The sequence below is a fragment of the Manacus vitellinus genome, unplaced genomic scaffold, assembly GCF_001715985.3.
Source record: "Manacus vitellinus isolate BGI_N305 unplaced genomic scaffold, ASM171598v3 scaffold_6_pilon, whole genome shotgun sequence".
In the NCBI taxonomy this organism is placed as follows: Eukaryota; Metazoa; Chordata; class Aves; order Passeriformes; family Pipridae; genus Manacus; species Manacus vitellinus.
In genome coordinates this window covers 18,519,489-18,533,720 of record NW_021940750.1, presented here as the reverse complement: position 1 = coordinate 18,533,720, position 14,232 = coordinate 18,519,489, and the positions used below count along the sequence as shown (strand labels likewise).

Sequence of the window (14,232 nt, the reverse complement as noted above, 5' to 3'; positions counted from 1 at the left end):
CTAGTTTAGTTTCTATGACTAAGCTACTCTACAATGTGAATTCCCACTCTTAACCATGCAAGCAACCAATACAACAAAGCACCAGCTAAGCAGGAATAGTAAATTATTAAAAGTATATTCATTCAAGATATTTGAATATTGAAAAGATGGGGCATATGGGCATGAGATGATGGCAAATTGCCATTGGATTTTAACTCTATTTTTTCACTTTGGTGCCATTGTGAGACAGACAAGAGATAAACTGAACTTCTCAGTGGGGACCATATAGGTTTTGCAAGGGTAAAAACAACGGATTTGTTTGGGAGTACTTGTGTTATATGGCTCTTCCATGTCTTAGGTCAACAGGTGAAAAAGGGCTTTTAAAATCAGTATATGGCAGCAATGTCAGAGAAAAAGTTCAGAGGATCCAGTCCTTTTGTGATTAAATGTTCTTTTCACATGAAAAGTTAAGTTGTAGATTTTAGGAATAACAGGATAAGCTGTGTGTGATTTTGTACATCTGGGCAATGTGTTTAATACTAAGTTTTATAGTGTGAAAATAAAATGCATAATGTGGTTCATAGGAATTAGTCTTGCTGCTGCTTCAGAGCATACAAGATGTTCTGCTGGAACACAGCTTGAGCTTCTAGTTTGTGAGAACATAGTTAACTTTGCTATTTTTGGTTGACCTGACTTTTCTACCTTTGCAATATCAAATCTTTGTAAATTGGCAGTGAAATTGTAAGTAACTTGAAAACTTCATACATTTTGCTGTGTTGTTTGTCAACTTTTTTGATGTTTGTGTCCCAAGATTTATATTTATTGCTAGAAAAATCAAACTATATAGTAGACTGTCCTCATGTCTAATGCTAGCTAGTCAAATATTTTTTCTCACTTGAATGTAAATAATGACTTCTATATACTTAAAATTCTTGTAATAAAATGTCTCAATTTTCTTTAAAATTAAAGAGAAGGAAAAAATTCCTAGTGTTTTATAATGTGTGTATATTTTTCAAAGAATGAAAAGTATGCAATACTGAATGGCTTTAACCAATCCACAGCTGTACTGAATAATCTAATGATGATCTATTCTGGGGCGGTCTAATGCAAGGTAAATGTTAAGGAATTTTTTAAAAAAACCTTTTCTCAAGTTAAAAGAAATTCTGCTCTGGGCATAAGCGAGAGGAAAAAGATGGATCCTCCTTTTTTTCACAGAAACAGTCTACTGAAGACATTTGGACTACTTGCATTAAAACCATCATCTGGACTTATCCCAGAGCATTACAGGTAATGATCTAAGGAACATGGAATATGCTTTGTTTGCATAAGCAAGAGATTGCAGGACCAAGAATAATTTTTGAGAAATGTAAATCAGAATAATTTTCTGTAGCATTTTTGGTATCTAATAAGTTACTTCATTTATAGTGCTCTTTATTTTATAGTTATTTCATGCTCCACAGTGCTTATTATAAAGCTAGCTTCTATTTTTCCCATGAATAGTCTTCACTGCTCAGAGAAAAGATCTTTGAAAACATATGTTGTTACATAAGAGCCTGTTTGTGGGAACTTTGGGGAATTTGGGCTGACTTGCTTAATCATCCTCTGGAGAGCAACAACCCTTATTTCCTGTCTGCTTCACTTGATGCTGTGCCTTAAAAAGACACTGCAGCCAGGAAGAAAACATCTCTGAAACAACAGAAAACACCTGAAAATGTAAGAAAAAAAATTAAATAGCAACCATGTGAGAGTAATGCAGTGTAAATAATAAACTGGCCCTTGAATGTTGCACATTTGATCTATATAACATAATGGTAAAAATACAGTGTTCAGCTTTCTCTGGCCTTCAATGTAGCTCAGTGAAAGTCTGATGCCAGTTTGGAAGTAATTTCCACAGATGTGGATTAATATTAATTTTATTTGTCTCTAAGGCAGTCATGTTCACATGCATATAGCTTCTTAAAAATTAGTTTTGTAGCTGTTGAGACAGCAATTGAAACTGAGATGAAATCTGTGTATTCATGTTTGTTAGATGCTCTTTAGATGCATTTATGGAAAATGTCTTTTTGAATGGCTGACCCAAGAAAAAAAAATAGGCCAACTGAAATATGCAACTCCATATTTAGGTAGCATAGCCATATCCCATTTGTTCTTTTCAGTAATGTAGCAAAAAGACCTGGTGGTTGACCCCCTTTGAGATTGTCCTAAACAAAAAAAAACCCAACTAAGAAAATCCTTTTTCATAACCCAGGGAAAACTACCAGCTCTTGCAGGCACATTCTCCTTGCTGTGTCTGTAGTGTACCTCCAGTTCCTATTCTAATACCCAAGAAGCATTCAGTGCTGCTCTGTCCCTTTGAATCTAATTTCATGCCCCTGTTTCTAGAGCAGTCATTCATGTTTTCTTGAAGTGGATGTTGCAAACAACACCAGAAAGGTATAGGACCTGAGTACAATCATAAAATGCTATACTTAAGTGCTGTAAGTTAGAGGTCAGTTTTCATTAATATATACTTTCTTTGGGCTGATATATTTGATGAGATTGTGGTACTTCTGTTGTTAGTTAGCTGAAGAATAATTAAGAATAAATCACCTTAAACCAGCCTCTGTCTTACACTTCTTGTTCCTCTAGCCCAAAATTTTTTAATATCCTATTCCTACCAAAGTTGCTGAAGCAGTACTCCATCCTTCTAGATTTGTCAGAATTCACCCTTGTCTTGAATCCTAAATCCCTGGTTTGCGTGAGCTCACCCTTCAGATTTTTTTCTGGCATTTTTTTTGTCTTCTACTGTGAGCAAATGAAAGTGTTCTAAATTTCTTTCACTTCAGCCCTCTGAGATTCCCATGAATTTTTTTTAATCTTGTTTCTTCTTACATCTGAAGTTAGCTGTTAAGCAGTCTAATCTACAAACATGGGTTTAAGTATTGTTCCCATGCTGTGTGACTTGTATCTCTTTACTTCAGACTCAAGTGCTTCTGTCTTGCTTAAAATCTTATTTGTTACTGTTAAGTGTCAATTCATGTTCATGATGACTGAAGCAGGTTTTTAGTCTGTTCACTGTAAAACCTCTCTTCATTCTCTCTTGATAAACATGAACTACATCACCAGTTCTCTGAGTGAATCAAGCCCACAACTGGGAGATAATTTTGGAGAAGATGGGCAAGAGCCATTGTCTGGGTGCTCACTTTCAAGTCTCACCAATCTTTTTGCCTAATCCTTCTAGGATCAGGCTTTCTGGTCAGCACTAATGTGTAGGACACTTTTCGAGGTGGCTGTCATAATGCAAGATCCTTTTCTTCAGAAGCAAGGAGACACACACACTTGCTCTATATTCATTCAGAAAGTGTATCTCTGTTGCTGGTAGAAAATGTATCACTATGAAAGTGTTTGGGGACCTTATATCTAATTGTTCTTCCTCACATCCATATTATATACCTCCAGGCCCCGGCAGGTCTGTATCCAGGGGGAAAAAGCAACTGTGTGTGCCACCAGCAGTAAGGGCCAACTCAGGAAGTTAAAGGATGATCCTCCTTCCTCCTCTCACCCAAAGATGAAATAAAATTAAATTCAGGCTACACATTTTTGTGCAAACAGGCAACAAAACCGATACTGTTCGGTTTCATTGCCTTTCTCAAAAGAAAGAGGACCAAAAAAAAAGAAAAAGGCAAGCTATGACATGTACTACAAGTGTTTCTGGCAAGACCAATTTAGACTCTGCATAAAATAGCAAAGCAGCGAAATGAGAGAAAATCGAAGGACAAAGGATGGGAAAGTCTTAATCTTTTCATTCACAAAGTTCCAATTGTATATTTTGCAGTTTAAAGGGAACCAAGACAGTAAGTAAGAATTTTTTTATAGATTTAAAAGAAAAGCCTAACTCATGAAAGAGTTCCTCAACAGTGATTATTTCCAATATCTCTGGAGTTTCCAAATTATATTTGTTCTGAAAAATATTAGAAGATATTCTCCAATTTTGCAATTCTTACTGGAAAAGGCTTATAGAATCATAGAATCATAGAATCAAGCAGGTTGGAAAAGACCTCTGAGATCATCAAGTCCAACCCTTGATCCAAGTTATTCTTACGTATGCACAAAATCTCAAATACCTGTGAAGACAGGGAGCTCCAGGCCAGTATTTATTTCTTCCTTTTACCAGATAGTGAACTATTCTAGCAGTGATGAAAAAGTCTTACCTTTAGCACAAAAATCTCTTAGTCAGGTATGGAGTAGGGGACAAATTTAGTTTTGCATTTTGGAGAAAGGGAAGAAAGTATTTCAGTTTCATTTTGGCTTTCAAAGTAGCACATGGATTGCAGTGTTCAGGGAGTATTCAGCTCTGGAAACCCAGTTTTCCTTTAGCTGTCCTTTTATTTGTGGTGTTTATGGAGAAGTTTGAGTTAGAACCCAGGAGTGACAGCAGTGCTCCCCTCTATGGCCTCTTCAGAGCATTGCCTCTGCAGCTTGATTTAAACTATTGTCATAGCTGACAGTGTCATAGCTGCTGCCTTCTGCAAGCTCGCAGGAACATAGAGAACTTGTAATTCTAAAAGAAACCCCAAATGAAATCTGAGATTCGAGTTGTACCTAAGCAATAATTTTAAGTAGCTCCACTTCTAGGTGCAGGGTGCTAATTGGGTGGTATTGATATTATACTAAATGAACATGCATCATTGAAGTCTGTTGTTGCATTGCTTTGTTTAAAATACGTAGTACTTTGCCAGCAGCAGCATGCTGATGGAAAACTGTCACAACAGCGATCAGTACAATCTGGGAGTTAAGTTTGACTGAAACATATGTCTTCAATTTTAATAGCTCAACTTCCCAGATGCCCTAGAGGAGAATATTGCCTGAGAAGGAGCTTTTCATGTAAGAATAATTTGTGTTAAGTAGCTCAGTGATCTGTTTGTTAGGTTAGAGCTGACAGTTTGTTTATATTTCTAAAGGGGTATGATGAATGGGGGAGAAGTTGATGCTAATTAGCCTAAATTGTTCCTAAGAATGCAGAGCACTTTGCCAGTTTCATTGTTTCTGTTTCTTTGCACATTTTCAATAATTGAATGGAGCTCAAACCATTCATCATAATTTTAGGTAAGATGGAAATAAATGAATATAGCACGGGCCAGTCTGTGTGATGGAAGATCTCACTTTAGAGGTCAATTAAATAAGACATTGAACTAGGACTAATGTAGCATTTTTCTAGTCCACTTCTATGAATATAGCAAATGCGAGTGTTTTTAGATGAGAACTTAATTCTCTCTGTCATGATAGTAGTATTAAGTATTTCTTGCAAAGCTACTTTGTTTTATTAGCATAATGTTTCTAACTTAGACCTCAACTGTTACCTCAAAGTATAGACCTCTGACACTGCATATGACAAAATGTGCTACTTTTCCGTGTAATGTATATCAGATAGAATAAATCTAAAAAAATCCGCTCTTGGGAGAAAAAAATATTGGTCAGGTGTGATATGCAGAAGGTGTTAGCAAAAGGGTCTGAAATGAATCAGAGGTATGGCAAATGTAACAAGAGAGAAGCTTTTCATGTTGTTTGCTTGACTTTAGCATGCTGTACAAGTAATTGTTTTTAGGTTTGGGAAACATAATTCTGCTCAAATTTGAAACATCCTATCCATACACAAAACAATCATTTTATAAGAATGTATATTTTGTATCAGACATTTTCCTTGATAAATTGAAGTTAGATTTGGGGGGTGGGAACTTGGAATGTTCTGTTTTCAGTCCTTATACAAGACCATTCTTTTTTAATTTATGCACATATAATACCACAGGAAAAGATGGTATAAATTTGTGGACTGTGGAGAATGAGTGAACATTTTTGAATCAGGATCTTTAAAAGGGGTGAAATTTGAGTATGATTAAGTTAGGAAAAAGGCTCGCTTACGGCGGAAGTCAGAAACTCTGTATACATTATAGGCATGTCATGGCTTTTAAAAAGTTATGTTAGACTTCTATACAAATTGTGAAGGAATTTGTATAACCCCAAACAAAATTCTGTGTGTCTCTGAATTCTTGCAGAAGTACAAAATAAAATAAAAAGGAATGAAATAATAATAGTAGTTAGTATTCCGGTCAGGAGTGAGTGTTGCTGTAGGGCAGGCTGCATGGGTGTTTTGTTGGTCACTAATTTTCTTGGAAGGAAATGATCCCATGGCTTATGCTATCCGCATTTGTGCATATTTGCCCTATAATTGGCATTTATTAAGGGGACTTTTGGTTTGATGGATGACTGTCAGGGTATTGCCTGCTAGCTTTGATGCGGATTGCTTTTGCATGAGGTTTTTTTACATTAACTCATTAGAAACTCTGCTCTGCTTCAACATGCTCTTTATTTACCTTCTGAAAATGCAATGGTTTTCAGCCCAAGTTTCAAGGGACTTAATGTGGTTTTATTTGTGTAGCAATGTTTTGATTCGGACAGATGAAAAAGATACATAGCAGAAAAATACTAAATTTGCAACCTGTGAATCTTAAAACTTATAAGAATTTCAGCTTAGTTAATTATCTTTGAAATGCTAAGCCACTAGCAAAATATCTTTAGTTTGTGACCTTAACTTCTGTGTTCCTAAAGTTTTTTTAAGGGGAAAAATGCAAGCAAAATCCAGTCCCATAAAAGCAGCAGGTATAGTAATATTTTCACAGCAGGTCGATATTCAATGAACATTCAACAAATCCAGGATTGGTGTCTGAGACATATTAGTGGTTTCTTCAAGGCTGGATTGATTTGGTCTTTTCCTGTAACATATCTGGGACATAGGACTGTTAATTAGATTAATTAGCTATAACATGATTTATAAGGCAGTTATAATAAAAGTATGGTTACCAGTGTATTTAATCGCGTTGCCATGTTTTGATTTGACATTTAGAAAAGCATACAAAAGGAATGGAAATTGTGCGTGCTGACATTGTCACTTCGAATGTTCTTTTAAAAAACATTTTCACTACAAATAACTGTGCAAAGGAGAACTGTAGCTTGCTGCACTGAGCAATGCTTCTCTTAGCGTGAGGAAATAATTGGAAACGTTCAGCAGGTTAAATTCTTTGTCTGGACTCACACTGCAAGAAGAAAACTTGATAGGGAACTTCCTACTTCTTTTTTTATGTTTCCATTTTTTCACATTTCCATTGTTTTAATAAGGCACTTTATAACTTGTGCTTGCCACTCTAAAAAAAAGAACAGAAAAGACAAACTTTTTTTTGTGAACTCCTGACTTGTTTTCCTGTTTTCAGTTGATGCATGGTTGCACTGTGTAACAAATTTATTACAAGGCATAGGAAGTGTAGAATAAATATAACATTGAGTCTTGTAATAGTATATAACTTGGATCTGAAGATCTGATGTAGACAATTGACGGAGTAGCAAGACATGAGTCCATCTTTTCTGTCGTGCAAAACATTTGTGAATGATATGAAATTTATTTGGTTTGATTGCAAAATGAAATGATTGATTTATTTGTTCCTAGTACTGGAAATCACTTGTGCATGTCTTTAACTTGCATGAATGGGTACTGTGGACCATCTGACATGCTGGACTCCAAGCATTTGTTCAGTGGTTTGCAAGCTCACAGCTCTTTTGCTTGTATATTCTAGTTGCTGTAAATAGCTGTTGATGTCTGAAGCCTGTTTGAATGTGATTTTTCAGTTAATTACAACAAATCTTGACCCCATCTGTCATGAGGAACTAATTTCTATTTCTAGTAGTAAGATTTCAATGAGTATATAAAGAATATTTAAATCAAATATAATGCTATTCTTATGAATTTGTAAATTAAAAGACCTATTAATCTCCCTGAACTGAAAAAAAGTTCACTGACAGCATTCAAAAAGTTCAACTCCCTTATTTATTTTTCATGGCTTGATACAGTACCCACAAGATATCAATGCCAGAAGAAAGTGAAACTAAGGGACCAAATATTTTGTTTGTTTAATTTTAAAAATTAACTCTGTCTTTTACCCTTGCCTAGGGGTGGTAGGGAATAGAGAGTAACGGATTTGGCAGAAGAATGTTTACTCATAATTTAAACTTTTGAGTTTAACCTGAGAGAAGCCTCAAATACAAATCTGAGTTTGAATTACTAATGTTGCTTTGGTTGTGATGCCAGTATAAGAGAAGTAACATTTATAAAATTATCAAACTCACGCATGGAAAACAAACTACCAGTTGCTTAATCCATGCTTGTTCTGAGTAAAAAACTGAGCTTTGATATTTACCAACAAATAAGTCGAGTAACACAAAATCAAAAAGTTGTTGCTATCCAGGGAATTTTATTTTCCCCAAAAGGACTATCACTTGACATTACTGAACTTGACCTGCCACAAGTAGTTTGTGACAGTAGTGATCAGTTATTCTCTTTCTTAAACACAATGAACAAACAAATGATAAAGACGACACAGTTCGTTCATTCATTTACATGGCTTATTTGACTACGGAGGCCTGTCTAATAATAAATGCAGAGGACTGCGAGTTGGACATTGACTTCTCTTGCTAGTTCAGCTGCTGTTCTGCTGTTTTAGCATTTATACAGCCAGTTAGAATGGGACATTGGGGATAGGTGGGAGATGAAAGTTTTAGGAGGGCCATATGGTAGAAAAACTGGTCTGTTTCTACCCTAGAGCATTATTCAAGGTCCATCATGAAGATCATGGGGTTTTTAAAATGTGTATTCCATAGATTGTCTGGTAGAGAAGTTTCTTATTGTTGTCCATTCTATCCTTTAATGAACTAAAAGTTTTTCAAAGCCGAGATAAACTGTGCTCTACATCTTACTCTCTACCTCCCAACTCTTACCTTCTGCTTCTGTCTACACTGTTCTGCTGGATGCTAAATTTTATTCAGCTCCCACCTTCCTCACTCTTCTCTGCATGGACCAATGTAGGTAGTGATTCATGTGGGCATGTGGGGAAAAAAGGAGCTGGACTTTTTGCAATGGTCAGCAGAGGTTATGGTCCAGGAAGTGGCAGCTCCAGGTGCCATACCCCCTAGCAATGCATGGCACAAGGAGGCCTCATCATAAGTTGAAACATTAACAGTTTTGAGATGTGCTTGTCAATCTCACTTAAGCTTAAGGCTTGATGATTTATGTTCATGAAACCCCAAGTTATCCGCATTCCTTAAGCCTTTTGAGTTATATTCCTGCTGGTATAAGTTCATACCTGTAACTTACTTGGGGAACAAGAAGGCTAATTAATAGTATCAAAGAGGGATGAGTTTTTAAAGGTCACTGCTGTCCTGGCTAATCAGTATGCCATGTGTTGAGTCAGTTAAAACTGGAGAATCAGTGCTGTTGGTGGCAACACCTATGTTATAGAAAGTGGAAGATACCTGAAATGCCTATTTCAGTCAATGAGCTGTTTTCTCTGCTTAAGAAGTTTCACCTGAGTATTTTGACACCCTGAAAAAGATAACAAAGAATTTTTTTTTTAGTTATATGAGGACAGCAAGTACCCTCTGTCATCTCAGGGGTTGGAGAACCAAAGTGCATGGATAGGTGGACAATAGAGGATCTTAGTACATCACATATAGAGGATGCAGTAGACAACAAACTTCATCTGCTTATGTAGCCTGTAATATACCAAGCTCTAGATTCTAGTGTGTGTTGTCAGATTTCTTGGGCAGAAAGTATGAAACATTCCTGAGAATCTAAATTTTTTATTTCCTTGCCCATATCTTCCTTAACAGAGGTCAGAGGCTCTCCTAACAGTCACTGAAGATAACTGTACCCAAAAGGGAGCAGCCCTCTAAAATGCTTCTTGAGGGTCTGAGTGTAAATTGCTGTGTGAACCTAGCTCTCGAATCATTGTGCCAGTGATCCCATCTCAAGGACTTCCCTTTAAAATTTTTGGTGTTCAGGTAAGTTGGTACCATGTTAATCTGGTAAACCATGCAACCAAAAATATTAAACCTACCCACTGGTACATATATGTGTAAAAATTCTGCCTAGAACCTTGCAGAAATGTTTCTAGATCAACTACTGTTTGGCAGTGGTTAAACTTGTAAAATAAAACTGGAAAACAAGTTTTGCCAAAAGTGGGTTTAAAAATGGTCCAAAGATGTAATAGGTTTGGTTGAGATTAAAGAAATCCAGTGTGTGAGTAAACCTTTGAATTCTGGTTGAAAGGGAGAATTTGGGATCCCGATTTGAATTCGATATAAAATGATTCAATATACCTTAATTCAGCCTGAGGTGGCCAGATCTTAGATGACTAGTTCTACCTTCATTGTAAGGAAATATGTTACAAAGTCTACATTTCTGCATGTACGATGCTGACACTGGCAAACCCCATGTTTCACTGGCTGTTCCAGATATAGGTGTGAAAAATAACAGTTTTAAGAGGAAAGTTATAATTAAAACTAAACCTTTATTGTTATGGAATTAGAAAAGAAGCATCACTGCTATGTAGCTGTTCGCAGCACAGAGCAAACATGCTTTTGTTTGGGTTTTTTTTCCAGGACTCTGCAGGGATTTTTTCTATCTTCACTGGCTTTGCATGTCAGACACACAAGCTATGTTTAAGCTAGTAGACCTGGAAGCATTTCCAACCTCTGGGGTCTGGGCATGTCCGAGGCTGACCTCATCTCATATTGCACCAAAACTCAAGCACAAACTAAGCCTTCTGCCTCACCCTGCAGCCAGGTATCCCAACAGTGGGCTGAGACCCAGCTTTCCACCTCTCTCCAGCTCTCCTTTCTGCTATTCCCCCAGGTGCTATTGATTGATGGCAGGGAAACCTGAGTATGAGACCAGATGGGAGCCAGACTATACAATAGTTGATCGGCTTGATCTGAGTGATCAGTAGACCAAGGTAAACCATCACATAAAATGTTCTGCAGTAGGCACCCAACTTATTACCCTAGGTGCAGCTAAAAAGTAACTCATGAACAGGAGTAGCTTGTCTACCTCTAAGCAGGTAGAGGAAGTTACTTATGATGTTACTGTGTATTTATCAAATAGTATGTGATAGCATGCTTGTAGGCTTTGGCTATTCTATGCTTCTGTGATTCTATGATTCTATCACTTTTCACTAAATCACCCACAGTTTTAATTTTACGTAGTGGAGGAGAATCAATAAAGCTATATATAATAGTACATCTTCCAACATGTCATAGTAAACCATTGAAAGTGATAAAGATGCCTTTTTTACATCTTAAAGACTAGATTGAATCCTTTCTTATAGATAGAAAAAGTGTTAAGGGGGAGAAGCTCTTTGATTGTAGAAGGTTGGAGTCACTCTCACAAGCCAAGCCAGTGAAAAGAAATGCATTTATTGAAAATAGTGTTTTCTGCAGGTTATACCTGACTGGGAGACAGTAATATAAATAAACAGCATGATATCTAGTTAAAAATACTTAGTTACATATGTATATTAGAAAATTATAAATATGTAGGAATTCTAGTCCTCTGAGGAAGAGTAATTTCTAGCAGGTTTGTGATGTGCTTTTATGGAATGTTAAGTTATGCTGACTAGTATTTACCACTGTTAGAAGGATGCAGAGATGTTCATATGACTGTGTTCTTAAGTGAAAAATGGAAAATTGTGTGGTGTAAAAGAAATAATGTGAACACTTTCAAATTTGGGACTAGACAAAGGAAAAGTTACCCATTTGAAATCTGGAGAACTTTACAATGCTGCAAGTAAGTAAAAGCAGATGTTGTAAAGTTTAGAAAATCAAGACATTATTTTCCTGTTTCCACTGAATATTTCTAAACACATTATAAATAAGCTTTGAAGTAGTACAAAATACTGTGGTTTTTTTGCTGATAGCATCTTTTCATAAAAAAACCCCTTTATCAATGCTTGTTTAAGTTATAGACTAAATGATATCTGTGTGGCTAAACAACTGGCTATATCTCTTGCAAATACAATGCTAAACTACTTACAGTGTCTAAGCCCTTCAAAAGCCTATCTGGTTGATCTTCAGAGTTTAATTTTAAACAGATTAAATATTGTCTGTTTACAGAATGCAAAAATTAGGCTAATCTTGTGCAAGTTCCTCAAAAGAAAATGATTTTCTTTTGTTGCCCTAAGAAGTAGTTTTAAATCAAGAAATTGTTCTGAAGCACTAAATCAGTGAAACGCTCATTTTGGGTGGCTGGCTCATTGTTTCTTTACTTTCAGTAAAGAAACAGAGGCTTTAATAAGCAAATAAATCAGTCTATATTTGTGATTCTAAAGGAACCTATTAAAGGTCTTGTGCCTTAAATATTTTACGGGATTCTATTAAGAAGACACCTCTGAAAAACAGACTTGCCAAAGGTGTGCCAGCAAGATAAAGCGAAGTGTTCCCAAGTACCGATCCTGTATTTAGGGATGTGTGTATCAAAACAGCATAGGGATTGAAGGGAGACAGATTTCAAGTTAGTTGAATTGCATGCAATTAGTAGTCAGTCTTAGTTTTAAAAACAGTGCTAAATGACGATATTGTCATTCCTCAGTGACTGAGGAGACCAACTGTTGAGAATGACAAAGGAACTCAACGGTCTTGATATTTGTCCCACTATATTAATATTCATCACTGTATTGATATCCCTTCACACCAAGCGAATTCCCTTTTTGTAGCTGTAAGATCCTGAGCTTGAGAGGGGAAGAGGAGGAAATGTTTTCTCATTTTGGCATTTCCAGTGCAAGTTTTGTGGTGAGCAAGCAGGTACATGAATTACAGCAAACACTGGTTTTGAGTGGTTGATTGTATGAGAAAACCATTGACTTCACCATCTTTATTTATCTGCTTGATTAGACTACAGTGTCAGAAACTGTAATCTTATTTTCTTACAGATCATTTGATCTGAGATTTTCATATACTGATTGAAATTAAACAGTTTTTGCCTTTGCAAAATTTTCATGCATGTAGATTCCTTTGCATCCCTAAATGACAGAGGATCATGTGGTGTAATCTGAGAGCATATATACAGGTGAAAATAGCATATGCAACACACAAGCAAATTCCTCTCAGGTTATTTTATCTGTGTTAGTTGTTCTGGGCTCTCTCAATTGCCCTTAGGAGTCCTTACATATAAGTAAGTCTCTTTAGGATATTTGTCATCTGACCTGCTTTAGCAATCTTTCTTAGGGTGGGTCAAACCATGCAAAACAGTGCTTGTTTCTCTGACTGCAAAGTGAGTCTGACAAGTTGGCTTACAGACATCTGTGTTGGTTTGGAGGAACTTCCTTACATGAACCTGCAGTTTAAGAACCCTCAGTTTAAATAACTAGTTTCCTGTATGTATTGCCTACTTTTCTGAATTTGTCTAGTTTTTGAGGGCAATATTACACTTTTTAACTTATCTGAGTTAATTGAACATAAATTGTCATTTCTAGCATTTCAGCATTTCATGTGTTTCTAGCATAGTAGAACATGCAGATTTATGACGTTAGGTTCAAGATTTGAGACAGTTCAATTCCCAGAAAAAATACAACTATGTTAACTTTTTTGTTGTTGTTGTCAGGACCAATCATGTTTTGATATATAATCAGTTGTTAATTACCTAGGGTAGCTTGGGATAGGGAAGAGGAAGTGTTGGAATAACCACAGTAAGCCACACAGGAAACAGGTAAATTAAGCATAAGAATTTACACTGAGGGCTTAATGGAGCAATGAAAGAAAATTTTGGTGACCACAACAGTGGAAGTAAAGCCACTTGGCCTGAAGAAGAGGCAGAAGTCTGCAGCGGTGCAGTTTTCTGGATTAAGGCTGTATCTGGGCCTAAACTGTCTCAAACCTAAATCAGTTTGAAGTTTATGCAGCCCTGGTTCTATTAAACTGCTCGCAGATGTGTGGCTATTGACTGCCATTAATATGGCTTTATGGACAGATCGGTATATATTGCACCATTGAGAATGCGGTGCATGGAATACCAACAAAGGGAAAATTTGTATTTTCTTTCCATTCATGTAGTTGTCCCATCAGTATTTCTGTAACTCGCAGTGTATCTGAAATCTTCATCTCAGGGCAATTGTGATGTGTCTGCAAACTGCATTTTACTTCCTTTAATTTAGGTTGATTCAATTATGTACTTTTCTGAAGCCAGATATTCACCAACCTGCATGCAGCAGCAGGACCTTTCAATCAAAGCATCACCTGCACTCCATTACTGACCTAGTCATATTTCCATAGTTTCTATTTCTGTTGACCTCTGTGGTAAGACAACCTTACTGACATTCCAGGTAGGGCAAATCATGGCAAGTGGCTTTCATTTACTAGAACTGTAAGCTCCTTTGGTCCCTCTTTCCCTTGTCTGTA

At 36.4% G+C, this 14,232-nt stretch overlaps 1 protein-coding gene across 1 annotated transcript in view; it reads left to right on the top strand.

Moving 5' to 3' along the window:
* The first annotated feature begins 1,245 nt into the window (after nucleotides 1–1,245).
* Nucleotides 1,246–14,232, top strand: part of SLC25A21 (solute carrier family 25 member 21) — a 212,907-nt gene continuing 199,920 nt past the window's right edge. Inside the window, exon 1 of the mRNA XM_008924983.2 lies at nucleotides 1,246–1,266. The gene's annotated coding sequence lies outside the window, so the exon portion shown is untranslated. The remainder of the gene's footprint in view (nucleotides 1,267–14,232) is intronic.